Genomic DNA, 16,898 nt, shown 5'->3' with positions numbered 1-16,898 from the left:
CTTGTCCCAGCATATTGATGCAGCTACAAAGAAGGCACAACAGTGGTTATACTTTATTAGGAGCTTGAGAAGATTTGGTATGTCACCATAAATATACAAAATTTTCTACAGATATACTGTGGAGCGCATTCTAACTGGCTGCATCACCATCGGGTATGGAAGTGGGGTGGGGTAACTGCGTAGGATCAAAGGAAGCTGCAGAGAGTTGTAAATGTAGCCAGCTCCATCATGGGCACTTACCTCGGTAATATCCAGGACATCTTCAAGGAGCAATGCCTTTAAAAAGGTGGCATCCATCATTAAGGACCCTGATTACCTAGGTTATGCCATGCTCTCACTGCTACCATCAGATAGGAGGTACAGAAACCTGAACACACTCAATGATTCATGAACAGCTTCTTCCCTCTGCCACCCAATTTCTGAATGGACATTGTACCCATGAACACTACCTCACCACTTTTTTTCTATTTTTGCACTACTTATTTAACTTAACTGTTTAATATATACATATGCTCACTGTGATTCAGAGGTCTGTTTTCCCTTAATATGTACTGCATTGTACTGCTGCAGCAAAGTCAACAAATTTCACAACATAAGCTGGTGATATTAAACCTTATTTTAGTTCTAATTCTTGATGACTAAAGAGGTGAAAGTTAGTGGGGAGTGGACTAGATTGAAGTATCAAGATTATAATTAGATGAGGTTTTCATGTTATAAATAACAATAGATTGGATGGACAGATTGGTCTGGTCCTGTACCCGTTCTGTACTTGAATATCATTAATTTAACTTTCTCCTCCCTTCATTAATCATTACAGCTGCTCCATAATTAATCTGCTCTGCTTTTCCTAATGTAAGAAAGCATTTTGGATGAAATTCCCACTGACAATGCTTCAAATTTTCTGGAACATAAGTGCATGTCTGGGATTGGAATATATTGTGAAGATAATAGCATTATTATCTTGGGTTAAATGAGTTGATTTTAAATTTAAAACTAATCTGGGCTGAAGGGCCAAGAGAATCCAAAATCCAGGAAAATTCAAGATGCCAAGTATATAATGTAATATTTTCCATGATTTCAATAACATATTGCTGAAGAGTACTTTATACTGAGATGTTATTCTGTCTCCACACACAAACACATTTCTGTTAGTAGGCAATTGCTTGATGGGTTTAGACAAAGCATGAAAAGAACTCAGCATCAAGCAGAGATCCGGGGGAGGGGGAAAAGCGGATGGAGGTTGAATGGTTCCAATTTACACCCACTACCTTACCCTGAAGTTCAGAGGATACTGGTTACAACCACAGTCTGAAACTGAAGGGAGGAACCCTGGAAAAACTGTGTGCAATGCTGCCTGTGACTTCTCAGCTGCCCAATTTCTCCCACGTTTTACAGTCAGCAATGGCTCATTAGCACATGTTTAAAACCCACCCTTATAAATGAAATCTTGGTGTTGAAGAAAACCCCTCTAATCCAAAGATTTATTGGATATTTGGATATCTTTACAGCAATGTTAGTGTTGCAAAACATTCTGAAACAGAGAGAGAGAGAGAGAGAGAGAGAGAGAGAAAGGAAAATAGAGACAGACAGACAGATTGACAGGGCAGTGAGTGGTGGATAGAGACTGGTGAATAGTAGGACAGAGATGGAGTATGAGGGAGGAAAGGACAAGAAATCATACAGAGGGACTGAATTAAAAACAGAAACAGTCTGACAGAAAATAAAGAGAATGGTAGAAGAGATAAGGAAGAGAGAAACAAACAAGCAATTACACAGCAACCAGCAAGAGTGCCCAAGTTAAAGATAAAGATAGGGAGAGTGGAATAGAGAGAACAATTGAGAGAGCAAGGGAATGAGAAAGACAGATTGAGGGGAAAGAAGTGAGGTGGCGAGACAGAGTGGTTCATGGTATATCTGGGGATCCTCCACTCCACTGTCTACTACTACTCATCATTCATTCCCACTGGAATTCTCCTGAATCCGGAAGCACTTGATTCACTTATCCTTCTTGCTGAAATATTTCAGGATGTCTCTGGGAAGAATAAAACGGACTAGGGTGGGAAAAGTGCAAAAGTGAGTCTTTGATCGGTGTGGACATGGGACTGAAAGGCCTGTTCTTCCCATGCATCTTCTAATTCCAGCCATCTGAATAAACCTTTTTTGCCTTTTACAATGACATGGTGGTTAAATTACTGGACAAGTAATCAGACGTTATTGGTCTGTGGGAATTGAGTTTGAATTCCATTGCTCTCCAATTTGTGTAACTGTAGAGTAGAACTAAACATATAAATGATGAGTAAAGGAACCATTAGACGGTTGTAAAAAAAAACCAAGCTGATTCACTCATTTCTTTCATCAAAGGAGAGGCGTAGACAGCCAGTATCTTTTCCCAGGGTCAAAATGACAAATACTCGAGGGCAAGCATTGAAGGAGGAGAAGCAGTAAATTTAAGGGAGATGTATAGGGTAAGGTTTTCTCACAGTGGTCAGTGTCTAGTTCAGGTTTAAGTTGATTGTCATATATGCAAGCAAATGAAACAATGTTCATCCAGACCAAAGTGCATCAGCAAAACATGTATCACACACAGCACATAACCCAAAATATTACCATAAATAAGTTTCTTAGAAGTATGCGGTGATTCAGCATGACATCTAAAACCTTGACAAACTTCCTCAGATGTGTGGTGGAGAGTGTATTGTCTGGCTGCATCACAGCTCAGTTATGGAAACGCCAGTGCCCATGAATGGAAAATCCTACATGAAGTGGTGGACACAGCCCAGTCCATCACGGGTAAAGCCTTCTACACCTTTGAACACATCTATGTGAAACACAATCATAAGAAAGCAGCATCCAGGACATGATCTCTTCTCACTGTTTCCATCAGGAAGGAGTACAGAAGCCGTAGGACTCACTCCACAAGGTTCAGGAACAGTTATTACCCCTTAGCCATCAGGCTGTTGAACCAAAGGGGATATCACACCACTTCACTTGTCCATCATTGAAATATTCTCACAACAAACAAATTCACCTTCAAGGAATCTTCATCTCATTTTCTTGATATTTATGACTTACTATTTGTCATTATTTTTAAATTTATTTTTGTATTTGCATAGTTTATTGTCTTTTGCAATTTGTTGAACACGCAGTGAGAGGACAGATTAAGAGTTCTGCCAAAGAGGAGGAGGCAGAGGTGTAAATGGTCTAGAGAGCTGGATATGAATGAGAGTTGGGAGGTACACACACAGGATGCTGGAAGAACTCAGCAGGCCAGACAGCATCTATGGGGGAAAAAAGTACAGTCAATGTTTCGGGCTGAAATCCTTCAGCAATACTGGAGAGAAAAGGCCGAGGAGTAGATTTAAAAGGTGGCAGGAAGGAGAGAGAGAACCACCAGGTGATTGGTGAAACCTAGAGGGGATGGATGAAGTAAAGAGCTGCAAAGTTGATTGTGGGAGAGGGGAAAGGGGATGGGAAATGGAGAAGGGTGGGGGGGGGGTGGATTTGTATTACCGGAAGACCAGAAGCTTGAAAAATCAGTGTTCATGCCATCAGATTGGAGGCTACTCAAACAGAATATAAGATGTTGTTCTTCATAAAATGTGGCCTCATCACGACAATGGAGAAGCCAGTGAATGGACATATGGAAGTGGAATTAAAACAGTAGGCCACTAGGAGATCCCACTTGTTCTAGCGGATGGAACACAGATGCCCGGTGAAGTAGTCTCCCAATATACGCCAGGTCTCACTGTTATATAGGAGGCCACACCAGGAGCACCAAACATAGTAAACGACCCCAACAGACTCACAGGTAAAGTGTCACCTTACCTGGAAGGACAGTTTAGGGCCCTGCATGGTGGTGAGAGAGGAGGTGTAGGCGCCTGTTCTGCTTGCAGGAACAAATGCCATCTCCACTTCCTATCCCCTTTTTCCTCTCTCACCTCATCTCACCAATCAAATTCCCAGCACTTTACTTCATTCCGCCCCATCTCACTTTCATCAATCACCTTGTGTTTCTCTCTCCCCTCCCCTCACCTTTTAAATCTACTCCTCAGCTTTTCTTTCTCCAGTCCAGCTGAAGGGATTCAGCTGAAATGTCGACTGTAATCTTTTCCATAGATGCTGCCTGGCCTGCTGAGCTCCTCCAGCATTTTGTGTGTGTGTTGCTCTAATTTCTAGCGTTTGCAGATTTTCTCTTGTTTGAGAGTTGGGAGGTGATGTAGTGGAGCAGATAGGTCAGGAAATAAGAAAACTTCTTCAATAATGAGCAGGTGTATAAATTTACCTAATAAAGCGACCACGCGTGTATATTTAAAGACAGTGCTGAAATCAATTAACATTGGGCTGGAGACCAAATTTATCCCAGAAAAAATATGAATGGAATTCTGCCACTGGTAATACAAGGCAAATAATTAATCTTTTTCATTATAATTGTGAGGCTAAGCACAGCTCCATTGCCATTGTCAAGTTCACTGATGTCACCACTGTTGAGGGCTGAATCAAAGGTGGTGATGAATCAGCCTACAGGAAGGAGATTGAAAATCTAGTTGAGTGGTGTCACTCAAGAAGATGATTATTGAATTCAGAAGGAGGAAACCAATGTCCATGAGTCAGTTGTCATTGGGAGTTCAGAGGTGAAGAGGGTCACCAACTTCAAATTCCTCAGTGTTATCATTTCAGAGGATCTGTCCTGGACCCAGCACGTAAGTGCCATTATGAAGAAAGCACAACAGCACCTCTACTTTCTTAGAAAGCATGCCATCTAAAACATTGACAAATGTGCAGTGGAGAGTATATTGTCCTGTTCCATCACAGCCCGGTATGGATACACCAATGCCCTTCTGCAGAAAATCCTAGAAAGATAGTGGATAGTGCCCAGCCCATCACAGGTAAACACCTCCCCACCACTGAGCATATGTGCATCTTGCAGGGTTGCAGGAAAGCAGCATCAGTCATGAAGGACCCCCCCCCCCCCCCACCACCCATTGTGAAGGTTAAGCTCTCTTCTCATTTCTGTTTTCAGGAAGAAGGTACAGGAGTCCTAGGACTCTCACCACCAGATTCAGCAGCAGTCATTATCCCTCAACCATCAAGCTCTTGAACCAAAGGAAATAACTTCCCTCAGCTTCACTCACCCATCACTGACCTGCACTCACTTTCAGAACTCTTCATCTCGTGTTCTCAGTACTTATTGTTTAGTTGTTTATTCTTATTATTTCTTTTTTGTATTTGCACAGTTTGTGTTTTTTTGCACTTTGGTTGTTGTCTGTCCTGTTGGGTGTGGTCTTTCATTGATTCTATTGTGTTTCTTGTAATTATTGTGATTACCCAAAAGAAAACAAATCATAGTTGTACATGTACTTTGATAATAAACTTGCTTTAAAATTTGAACTTTGATCACTCATGAAGTTACTGAAAAGTACGTTAGTTCCTTGTACTAACCTTGGATCTGTTAACATGAGAATTGTAAATACTTCATTCCACTACGATGGCAAATATTTTGCTTCATCAAAGCTATGGACTCAAAATTCAAATTTCAAGGTAAAGTCTATTATCAGAGTATATACATGTCACCACATACAACCCTGTGATTCTTTTTCTGCAGGTATACTTAGCAAATCTATAGAACAGCTGTTGTAAACAGGATGTCTAAACAGTAAACAAACTGCAAATGCAGATATAAATAAATAGTAATAAATAACAAACATGAAATAACAAGATAAAAGTTTCCTTATCCCCTTTTGTTCAAATGCCTAATGATTGAAGGGTAGTAACCGTTCTTGAACCTGGTGATGTGAGTTCTGACACACTGATAGCAGCAGTGAGAAAAGAGCATGGCCTGGGTGGTGAGGATGCTGCTTTTCTACGACAATGTTCCATGTTGCTGTGCTCAGTGGTTGGGAGGATATTATCCGTCACGTACTGGGAGAATCCAGTAACTTTTGTAGGATTTTCTGCTCAATGCATTGGTGTTCCCATAGCAGGCCGTGATACAGCCAGTCAGCACACTTCCCACACTCTCTGCTGATCAAATAATTGGTTACTTGCTTTCTCCTGTAGCTGCTTAATGAAGGCTTGGTTTGAAATGCTTGTTGAAGAATGAGCCAATTCTGCTTTGTATTTGAGAATAAACTTTGAGGAATGAATGGGGTTAATTTAAATGCGGAGGTGGGTGGGAATAGATTGCATCAACAGACAATGCTGATAAACTTTGTAATTTCGTAGTTATAACAGTACCACAGGAGAACAGATTGAATTTGTTATTGTGATATAATGAGCTGCTTCTTTTAAGTTAGCATCTCCCATTTTCTGTGGCTATTTGTAAGCAACTTTCCTCCACTTATTGCATTTTTCTGGGGAAAGCACATTGTTTTTATTGGAAGGAGGTGCTGCAATTTCCGTGAAACATTTAAACCATCTTTCTGAGTTAAGTAATTGTGGTTGTTTCACAATACAACCCACACAAAATGCTGGTGGAACACAGCAGGCCAGGCAGCATCTATAAGGAGAAGCACTGTCGACGTTTCGGGCCGACACCCTGACGACACGAGTCCCGACGAAGGTATATGGATAGGAAAGGAATGGAGGTTTATGGGCTGAGTGTGGGCCAGTGGGACTAGGTGAGTGTAAGCGTCGGCACGCACTAGAAGGGCCGAGATGGCCTGTTTCCGTGCTGTAAGTATTATATGTTATATGGTTAACTTCAGGGTTCAAGAAGATGCTCTTCTGCAGTCCACTGTCGTAATGTGTCGTTATTTCAGTTACTGACACCTTCCTGTTAGCCTGAACCAGGTTGGCCATTCTTCCCTAACCTGCCTCACTAATGAGGCATTTTGCCCACAGAACTGCTACATATTGGAGATATATATACACACAATTCTTTGTATACTCTAGAGCAGTGATACCCAAAACTTTTTGGGTTACTGCCCCTTGTTTCTCAGACCACATCCCCAGTGCCCACCGCCCCTTTCTAGCCATTACTAAGAACTTTGATTTGCAATGCACAGTGAAAGAAAATAGGAACTGCACATTCAAAGCAATGACAAGTGATACCAGTTTCTCAACATCAGGCCGAATGCCACTCAGGAGTCTCAGAACATACATTCACTAATTTGCAATCTTTTTTGTTGTTTTGAAAGAATTTAGGCCACTGTACTGAAACCACGCTCCATTAAATATGATGTTGGAAAAGCAATAATGAGCATCTTGATGTTTTTCCACAGTGCCAAATAGTGTTCAGAGATTCCTTGCTGCAACTAAATCTCTATGACTTGTTGAAGCTTGGCTTCAGTTCAAAGTCATTTTATAGTGAGATCAGTTCATCCTCCACCCTTCCCGATAATTCCTCATTACAAGTATTCTGGAATGGATTTATTAACCTATTTGGAATTTAGATTGAGAGAAGATCCTGAAAACTCTCTTACATTTCTTTAACACAAAGTACACTGCAGATGCTGTGGTCAAATCAACACGTACAAACAAGCTGGATGAACTCAGCAGGTCGGACAGCATCCGTTGAAATGAGCAGTCAACAGATGCTGCCTGACTTACATTTCTTTATGTTGCTCACCCAGGTGGGCATAGTGTATGTGAAAATCATCATCTGATGTTCTTCACACAAAATGCTGGTGGAACACAGCAGGCCAGACAGCATCTATAAAGAAAAGCACTGTCGATGTTTCGGGCCGAGACCCTTCGTCAGGACTAACTGAAAGGAAAGATACTAAGAGATTTGAAAGTAGTGGGGGGAGGGGGAAATGCGAAATGATAGGAGAAGACTGGAGGGGGTGGGATGAAGCTAAGAGCTGGAAAGGTGATTGGCGAAAGTGAAACAGAGCTGGAGAAGGGAAAGGATCATGGGATGGGAGGCCCTGGGAGAAAGAAAGGGGGAGGGGAGCACCAGAGGGAGATGGAGAACAGGCAGAGTGATGGGCAGAGAGAGAGAAAAAAAACAAACAACTAAATATGTCAGGGATGGGGTAAGAAGGGGAGGAGGGGCATTAACGGAAGTCAGAGAAATCAATTTTCATGCCATCAGGTTGGAGGCTATCCAGCCGGTATATAAGGTGTTGTTCCTCCAACCTGAGTGTGGCTTCATCTTGATAGTAGAGGAGGCCATGGATAGACATATCAGAATGGGAATGGGACGTGGATTTAAAATGTGTGGCCACTGGGAGATCCTGCTTTCACTGGCGGACTGAGCGTAGGAGTTCAGCGAAACAGTCTCCCAGTATGCGTAGGGTCTCACCAATATATAAAAGGCCACACTGGGAGCACCAGACGCAGTATACCACACCAGCCGACTCACAGGTGAAGTGTTGCCTCACCTGGAAGGACTGTCTGGGGCCCTGAATGGTGGTGAGAGAGGAAGTGTAAGGGCAGGTGTAGCACTTGTTCCACTTACAAGGATAAGTGCCAGGAGGGAGATCGGTGGGAAGGGATGGGGGGGACAAGTGGACAAGGGAGTCGCGTAGGGAGCGATCCCTGCAGAAAGCAGAAAGAGTGGGGGAGGGAAAGATGTGCTTAGTAGTGGGATCCTGTTGGAGGTGGCGGAAGTTACGGAGAATTATACATTGGGCCTGGAGGCTGGTGGGGTGGTAGGTAAGGACAAGGGGAACCCTATCCCAAGTGGGGTGGCAGGCAGATGGGGTGAGGGCAGATGCGCGGGAAATGGGAGAGATGCATTTGAGAGCAGAGTTGATGGTAGAAGAAGGGGAGCCCCTTTGTTTAAAAAAGGAAGACATATATATTGGAAGATATATTGGTGAGACCCGACACAGACTGGGAGATCGTTTCACTGAACACCTAAGCTCGGTCCACCAGAGAAAGCAGGATGTCCCAGTGGCCACACATTTTAATTCCATGTCCCATTCCCATTCTGATATGTCTATCCATGGCCTCCTCTACTGTCAAGATGAAGCCACACTCAGGTTGGAGGAACAACACCTTATATACCAGCTGGGTAGCCTCCAACCTGATGGCATGAACATTGACTTCTCTAACTTGTGGAGATGACTGATTTGACATTCAAGGCATCAAAGGATATGGCAAGAAGGCAAGTGTATGGGGTTGAGTGGGATCCAGGATTTGACTTGATGGGCTGAATGGCCTAATTCTGCTCTTATGTCTTATCAAAGTCCATGAGAACATGAGATTCACATCATTTTCTTGCAATTGAAGATCAATTTCATTAAACTTTGTGAATAATTCTGACAAGTAAGCAATGTCATGCCTAATACTGTATTCTTGAATTGATTACTGAATGAGGCATTCGAGTCTTCAAATAATTTCATCAGCTTCAAAAAGCACATAAAAGCATCTCAGACAGTTTCTTTTTAAGAGCATCTGACTTCTGTGTGCAACACCAAGCTTTAGAGATGCAGCACCAAAAGGGTAGCAAATACAGGACTCAAAATGTTGTATCTCAATGTGCGTAGTGTAAGAAATGAGGTGGATGATCTTGTTGCTCTATCTCAGATTGCCAGGTATGATGTTGTGGCCTTCACTGAATCGTGGCTGAAAGATGGTTGTAGGTGGTTATGAGCTGAATGTCCATGATTACACGCTGTATTGAAGGGATAGGAAGGTAGGCAGAGCGGGTGGTGTGGCTCTTTTGGTAAAGAATGGCATCAAATCAGTAGAAAGATGTGACATAGGATCAGAAGATGGTGAATCCTTGTGGGTTGAGTTAAGAAACTGCAAGTGTAAAAGAACACTGAGGGCAGTTATATACAGGCCTCCCAACAGTACCTGTGACGTGGACCACAGATTACAACGAGAAATAGAAAAGGCGTGTCAAAAAGGCAATGTTATGATGGTCATGGGAGATTTTAACATGCAGATAGATTGGGAAAATCAGGTTGGTAATGGATCCCACGAGTGTGAGTTTATTGAATAACTACAAGATTGCTTTTTAGAGCAGTTTGTCATTGAGCCTACCAGAGGATCAGCAATACTAAATTGGGTGTTAAATTGGCTCTGTCGTGGGCAAAGTACTGGAGAGTTTAACATCGGTAGCTGAGCGAAGGGCGCTGAGTAGGCTACGGTCAATTATGGAAAACTCTGAACATCCTCTACATAGCACCATCCAGAGACAGAGAAGCAGTTTCAGCGACAGGTTACTATCGATGCAATGCTCCTCAGACAGGATGAAGAGGTCAATACTCCCCAATGCCATTAGGCTTTACAATTCAACCGCCAGGACTTAAGAACTTTTTAAAAGCTATTATTAATGCTTTTTGAGATAGTGATTTTGATGCATATCATATTTTTTACTGAGTTAAGTATTGTATGTAATTAGTTTTGCTACAACAAGTGTATGGGACATTGGAAAAAAAAAAGTTGAATTTCCCCATGGGGATGAATAAAGTATCTATCTATCTATCTATCTATCTATCTATCTAATGAACCAGAAGCAATTAGGTTAGGGTAAAGTAACCCTTGGGGAATAGCGATCACAATATGATGGAGTTCCACTTGAAATTTGATAGGGAGAAAGCAGTATTTCAGTGGAGCAAAGGAAATAACAGTGGCATGAGTGAGTAGCTGGCCAAGGTAAATTGAAAGGAGATGCTGGCAGGGATGATAGACAAACAGCAATGGCTTGAGTTTCTGGGGAAAAAATGAGCAAAGTGCAGGATAGATGAATTATAAAAACAAATACTCAAGTGGCAAAATAATATGACTGTGGTTGACAAGGAAAGTCAAATCTAAAGTAAAAGTAAAAGAGAGGGTATACAACAAAGCAAAAATTCGTGGGAAGATAAAGGATTGGGAAGCTTTAAAAAACCTGCAGAGAGGAACTAAAAGAATCATTAGGAGGGAAAAGAAGAAATATGAAAGCAGCTAACAAATAATATCAAGGTGGATAGAAAAAGCTTTCCCAGTATATAAAAAATAAAAGAGAGATGAAAGTGGATGTAGGACCGCTAGAAAATAATAACAGGGGTAAAGAAGATGGCAGATGAACTAAATGAATATTTTGCACTGGTCTTCACTGTGGAAAATACTAGCAATGTGCCAGTTTTTGGAGGATGTGAGGGAAGAGAAGTGAGTCCAACTACTATTACAAGGGAGAAGGTGCTTAAAAAACTGAAAGACCTAGGTGTACATAAGTCACCGAGACCAGATGAACTGCACTCTAGGGCTCTGAAAGAAGTAGCAGCAGAGATGGTGGAGGCATTAGTAATGATCTTTCAAAAGTCATTGGGCTCTAACATGGTGCCAGAGGACTGGAAAATAGCAAATGGCACTCCGCTCTTTAAGAAAGGAGAGGGGCAGCAGAAAGGAAATTATAGACCAGTTAGCCTGACCTCAGTGGTTGGGAAGATGTTAGAGTCAATTGTTAAGGATGAGATTATGGAGTACTTGGTTACACAGGATCAGATAGAACAAAGTGAGCATGGTTTCCTTCAGGAAAATCTTGCCTGACGAACCTGTTGGAATTCTTTAAAGAGATTGCAAGTAGGATAGATAAAGGGGATGCAGTGGATGTTGTATATTTGGATATTCCGAAGGCCTTTGACAAGGTGCACCAATGAGGCTGCTTACCAAGTTCAGAACACATGGTATTACAAGAAAGTTACTGGCATGATTAAAGCATTGGCTGATTAGTAGGGGACAGCAAGTGGGAATGAAAGGATCCTTTTCTGGTTGGCTGCCAGTGACTAGTGGTGTCCCACAAGAATCAGTGTCAGGACCATTTCTTTTTATGCTCTATATCAACGATTTGGATGAAGGAAAACATGGCTTTGCTACCAAATTTGCAGATGATTAAAGATTGCTGGAGGGACAGGTAGTGTTGAGGAAGCAGGTAGGCTGCAGAAGGACTTAAACAGATTTGGAGAATGGGCAAGAAAGTGGCAAATTAAATACAATATTGGAAAATGCATGGTCATGCACTTTGATCATGCAGACTATTTTCTAAATGGAGAGGAAATCATCGTTTGGATAGCCATAGGCTTTTTCCCAGGGCTGAAATGGCTAACACGAGAGGGTATAGTTTTTAGGTGCTTGGAAATGGGTACCAGGGGGATGTCAGGGGTGAGTTTTACACACAGAAAGTGATGGGTGTGTGGAAAGCACTGCTGGCGGTGGTGGAAGCGGATACAATAAAGTCTTGTAATAGTCTCTTAAATGGGTACGTGGAGCTTAGAAAAATAAAGGGCTATGTGCTAGGGAAATTCTAGGCAGTTTCTAGAGTAGATTACATGGTCGGTACAACATTGTGGGCCAAAGGACCTGTAATGTGCTGTAGATTATGTTGTATAAGAGCGGCATTGTGATGCTGAGGATTTATAAGGCACTGGTGAGACCCCGCTTTGAACATTGTGAACAGTTTTGGGCTCCTTATAAAACCATAAGACATAGGAGCAGAATTAGGCCATCTGGCCCATCGAGTCTGCTCCATCATTCAATCATGGCTGATCCTTTTTTTTCAATCTCCCCCTCAAATCCAGTTCCCAGCCTTCTTCCCGTAGCCTTTAATGCCATGTCCAATCAAGAACCTATCAGTTTCTGCCTTAAATACACCCAATGACCTGGCCTCCACAGCTGTATGTGGCAAAAGATTCCACAAATTCACCACCCTTTGGCTAAAGAAATCTCTCCACATCTCTGTTTTGAAAGGGTGCCACTCTATCCTGAGTATTTTGAACAGTTTTGGGTCCCTCATCTTAGAAAAGATGTGCCGGCATTGGAGAGGGTTCAGAGGAGGTTCACAAAGATGATTCAGGGAATAAAAAGATTATCATACAAGGAACATTTGATGTCTTGGGCCTTACTCATTGGAATTTAGAAAGATGAGGGGGGATCGCATTGAAACCTTCGAATGTTGAAAGCCCCAGACAGAGTAGATGTGGAAAGGATGTTTCCTGTGGTGAGAGAGTCTAGGATAAGAGGGCATGCCTCAGAATAGAAGTGACTGGGCATGCAATCAAAGGTTACAGTGGGAAGGCCAGGGAGCAGGGCTGAGGAGGTAAGAAAGGATCAGCTATGACTGAATGGTGGAGCAGACTTGATGGGCCGTACAGCCTAATTCTCCTCCAATGTCTTATGTTCTCATGGTCATTCAAACTGTTCATCATTCTCAATACAAAGCTCTCGAAATAGTCAAGAATTGAGAGCATGAAACTTGATTTTATTTCCCACTGTGCTAATCATATTTAATGATTTGTGCAGTCGATCACAGGTTTATTTTTGTCTGTGGATTACAGAGTGAATGGTAAATCTGTTATTTATAGCTTTTTTTGAGAAACTAATATCTCCATTGTGGTGTGCTGTCATTGATAGTGTCCCATCTGTTGCACAAGCATGTTGGTGACCAGGGTGTCCTTCTCCTCAGAAATTGTTCAACAACTCAAAATATTGACTTCCCATTTGTATCTGTTTCTCATCCCCTGGCAAATAACAATTCTTGAACCATGCTTTCATCTTTTATGAAATGAACATTACCAAGAATCAAAGATTTGATGCCTGGCAAAGTGGACTCATTGAACTGTAGAGTAAATTCTGTTGTCCTAAGTATGTTGCACAACAAATCCACTGTATTCTCAGACACTTCCTCTCTTCATGGGTTATCACTGAGCGGAATCACTTTAATTATTTGGTCTGGTCACTTATGCAAAACCATTCCCAGAACCTCCCTTACTGCCGGCAGGATCGGCTCTTCTCCAATAGTATGGGGCCTTCCAGATTTAGCAATGGGCAAAGAAATGTTGTATGAAGCATGCAAACCATCACCGTTTAGTCATGAAGTGATGGAAAATAAGTTTTGAAGCGTTTTCCATTTCTGAAAGTTTTCCTGAAGTGGCTGAAAATAAGCAAAGTTCTTACTGGTTTTATCAGAGTGTAGATCTTCAAATATTCAAGAAGCCTGGATGATTTTATTATTTGATTTGAAAAAAAGACTTTTTCACACAACAGACACATTGTCTGCTGTTGGTCGCTTGGTGCTGGTATGGATCCACATTTCAGATACTCCACACTATACTGACTACAGTTCTCTTTTATTTGGTCTGCTTCTGCCATTTTCATTATAGATTAATGACTATGGTCAATCACCTCTTGTTTAAGTCCAACCGCAAGGACTGTGATCAATAAAGGGGAAAGTTATATCATCATCATATCTCAGGCAAAACATGACTCTCTACCTGAAGGTACATAAAGTTGGGCAGCGATATCTCAGTTGGGTCATGGACTAGAGAAATCCAATCATGACCAATCAAAATGGCAGATTCTAAACTTTATCCTATGGAACTCTGTACCCTAGTTCGCAGGAAATGTGTGACTGCATGATTAGAGTATGGGAATTGTACCAGCTAACACTACTACAGTAGTGAATACCAATAATGCACTGGAAATAAAACAATTTATTCTGTTGAGCTTTCTCATGGTATGCCAAAAACAAAAGTGTCACATTGGTTTTCAACAACTGTTTCAAGCAAAGTCTAAGAAAGGATGGGTTAGCAAGAGATGAGGTGATAATCTGATAATTGTAATCAATTATGAGGCACTGAGCACTAAACTATCAGCCAGTGAGAGAGACAATGATGTGCAAACCCTTTAGAAACAAAATGGAAATGGCTCTAGTCACAGTGGTCATTTAGAAGGTAAAGATGGATTACGAAAATAAACTAGCCAATAATATTAATGAGGTTACCAAAAGTTTCTTCAGCTACATAAAAGTGTAAAAGAGAGGCGAAAGTTGATATTGAACCACTAGAAAACAATCCTGGAGAGGTAGTAATGGGGGACAATGAAATGGCAGACGAACTGAATAAATATTTTGCATTAGTCTTCACTGTGGAAGACACTAGCAGTATGGTGGAAGTTCCAAGGGTCATGAAGTGTGTGAAGTTACCACAACTAGAGAGAAGGTTCTTGAAAACTGAAAGGTCTGAAGGTAGATAAGTCACCTGGACCAGATGGTGTATACTCAACAGTTCTGAAAGAGGTGGCTGAACATGGAGGCATTAGTAATGATCTTTCAAGAATCTCTAGTTTCTGGAATGGTACTGAAAAACTGGAAAATTGCAAATGTCACTCCACTCTTCAAGAAGGGAAAGAGGTGGAAGAAAGGAAACTATAGACCAGTCAGTGGTTGGGAAGATTATGGAGTCAATTGTTTAGGATGAGGTCTCAGGGTACTTAGAGACACATGACAAAATAGGGCAAAGTCAGTATAGTTTCCTCAAAGGAAAATTTTGTCTGACAGATCTGTTGGAATTCTTTGAAGAAATAGCAAGCAAGATAGACAAAGGAGAACTACTTGATGTTGGTACTTTGATTTTCAGAAGGCCTTTGACAAGGTGCAACACATGAGGCTACATAACAAGCTATGAGGCCATGGTATTACAGGAAAGATACTAGCATAGATAAAGCAATGGCTAACTGGCAGGAGACAAAGGGTGGGAATAAAGGGAGCCTTTTCTGGCTGGCTGCCGGTGACTAGTGTTGTGTCACAGGGCTCTAGGTTGGGACCAATTTACATTATACCTATGTTGATGATTTGGATGATGAAATTGATGGTTTTGTGCAAAGTTTGAAGATGATATGAAGGTAGGTGGAGGGGCAGGTAGTTTTGAGGAAGCAGACAAGTTACAGAAGGACTTGGACAAATTAGGAAAATGGACAAAAAATGGCAGAAGGAATACATGTCAGGAAGTGTATGGTCAGCACTTCGGTAGAAGAAATTAAAGGGTTAACTATTTTCCTAATGGAGAGAAAATACAAAAAACTGAGGTACAAAAGTTAATTTTCAGGTTGAGTCTGTGGTGAGAAAGGCAAAAGCAATGTTATCATTCATTTCAAGTGGACAAGAATAAAAAAGCAAGGATGTAATGTTGAAACTTTATAAAGCACTGGTGAGGCCTTACTTGGACTATTGTGAACAGGTTCTCTTATCTTAGAAAGGAGGTCCTGAAACTGGAGAGGGTTCAAAGGAGGTTAACAAAAATGATTCCAAGATTGAATGGCTTGTCATATGAAGAGTGTTTGATGACTCCTGGCCTGTATTCACTAGAATTTAGAAGAATGAGGTGTGACCTCATTGAAACCTATCGAGTGGTGAAAGGCCTTGATAGATTGCATATGGAAAGGATATTTCCTGTGGTGGGAGAGTCTAACACCAGAGGACACAGCCTCAGAATAAGGGGGCATCCTTTTAGAATGGCGATGAGAAGGAATTTCTTTACCCAAAGAGTGGTGAATCAGTGGAATTCTTTGCCACAGTCAGTTATGGAGGCCAAGTCTTTATGTATATTTATGGCAGATGTCAATAAATTTTTGATTGGTCAAGGCATGAAGGGATACAGGGTGAAGGCAGGAGAATGGGGCTGAGAGGATAATTCGATCAGAAATGATGAAATCGCAGAGCAGACTTGAATGGTCAAATGGTCTAATTCAGCTCCTATATCTTTTGGTCTTGTGGTTTTGTTCTTACAGGCCAAGATTTTTCTGGTTTCCAGCTGGAGCTGTCATCTTAGACACTATTCAATTGGATCATGGTTTGGCAACACTGATGCCAACTTCTGCATTGTCCCAATGTAAAAGCGAACCACATTTCTTGTCTCCTCATGTTTGAGAAATTGGCATAATGAAGCACTTTAGTGATTCAGATCATTATCTGTCATGATTCTTTTTAAAGAAAACTTAACATTTATTCACCACACTGTCTGTTTCTAATTATAATCAGGATTTTGTTCACATTTCTTTGTGCACAAATGTTTCTTTTGAGTGCTTTATGATGATACTCTGAATCTTGAGAGCAATATTTCACTCTCACCAACAGTCAGCTAATTTCAGAATTTGAGCATTTATCAACTTCATCTGGAATGTAATGAAAAGATGAGTGCTTGTGGAGGAAAGAAGTTTGAAAGGCTCACAGATCTCTGCAGGAAGAT

This window comes from Hemitrygon akajei, chromosome 16 (genome assembly GCF_048418815.1).
Source record: "Hemitrygon akajei chromosome 16, sHemAka1.3, whole genome shotgun sequence".
NCBI classification, from domain to species: domain Eukaryota; kingdom Metazoa; phylum Chordata; class Chondrichthyes; order Myliobatiformes; family Dasyatidae; genus Hemitrygon; species Hemitrygon akajei.
This window is presented reverse-complemented; position numbering follows the sequence as displayed.